Source organism: Metopolophium dirhodum, chromosome 1 (assembly GCF_019925205.1).
Source record: "Metopolophium dirhodum isolate CAU chromosome 1, ASM1992520v1, whole genome shotgun sequence".
Classification (NCBI taxonomy): Eukaryota; Metazoa; Arthropoda; class Insecta; order Hemiptera; family Aphididae; genus Metopolophium; species Metopolophium dirhodum.
In genome coordinates, this window is record NC_083560.1 from 159,820,778 (window position 1) to 159,821,888 (window position 1,111).

Here is a 1,111-nt window from a genome sequence, read left to right on the forward strand (position 1 = left end):
CGACGAACGCCACCCAAGCCCTTCGGCCGGCGCCCAACGGGTCGCGACGTCCGCTAACCGAGCGAAAGATCCGGCCGGCGGTTAGACCGACCGTGAATTCGCCCGGCGGGGACTCGCGGGCTCTGTCCGTTTACACCCGAACAGTTTCACGTTCTTATGAACTCTCTCTTCAAAGTTCTTTTCAACTTTCCCTCACGTACTTGTAAACTATCGGTCTCGTGGCCGTATTTAGCCTTAGATGGAGTTTACCACCAACTTCGGGGCTGCACTCTCAAGCAACCCGACTCGAAGGCGCCGGTCCGATCCCGGAACGCTGTGACGGCCCTCTACTGGCCTGGCACCATCTGCGGGCCATGGCCCCCGTTCAGGGAGACTTGGACCGTCACGTGCGCCCCGGCAACGAGGCCGGCCCGTACGCCACAACTCCCATAGGTGCCGCGACACAAAAGTGCGCGGCGGGATTCGGCGATGGGCTTTTCCCTGTTCGCTCGCCGCTACTAAGGGAATCACGGTTGTTTTCTTTTCCTCCGCTTATTAATATGCTTAAATCCGGCGGGTAGTCCCGCCTGATCTGAGGTCGGAACGTATCGGTTTTTTTTTTTTTTAAATTACACGGCAGCCTGCGGTCCGCGCTCCGCCCGTACGGTGACCGTCCGCGTCCGCGTCTCGGAAGCCGGAGAGGTCCGTGGACTCTCAGCCGACCCGGCCGCGCTCTCGCGCGGCGGGCGGACGGGGACGTGCCGTTTGACGACGCGAGAACCCGTGGACTGTTTTGCCGTCACAACTTGGGCGGACGACCGGAGGCGGCCGCGCGAGCGCGGTTTTCCACGGTCGAACCGCCAATCTCGCACCACCGGAGCGGCCGACGGGCGGGCGGACAGGTCCCCGGGAGGACTGCCGCCGCCGTCGGACGCCTGCCGGCGGCGCATCGGTCTGGCCGAGTATCCGGTATACGACCCTCAGACAGGCGTGGCCCGGGACCCGCGGGTCACCGAGGCCGCAATGTGCGTTCGACTGGTCGATGTTCGTATAACCTGCGGATTACACGACGACGCGCAGATAGCTGCGGTCTTCATCGATCCACGAGCCAAGTGATCCGCTGTTCGGGGTC

The 1,111-nt window shown here is 63.3% G+C and overlaps 2 non-coding genes across 2 annotated transcripts in view; both read right to left on the reverse strand.

The window, feature by feature from the left end:
* Positions 1–580, reverse strand: part of LOC132937733 (large subunit ribosomal RNA) — a 4,207-nt gene extending 3,627 nt beyond the window's left edge. Inside the window, exon 1 of the ribosomal RNA XR_009663822.1 lies at positions 1–580. This exon is cut by the window's left edge and continues 3,627 nt beyond it. This is a non-coding gene — a ribosomal RNA (large subunit ribosomal RNA).
* Positions 581–953: 373 nt separating this feature from the next.
* Positions 954–1,111, reverse strand: LOC132937613 (5.8S ribosomal RNA). The gene has a single exon (XR_009663734.1). It is a non-coding gene; the product is annotated as a 5.8S ribosomal RNA (ribosomal RNA).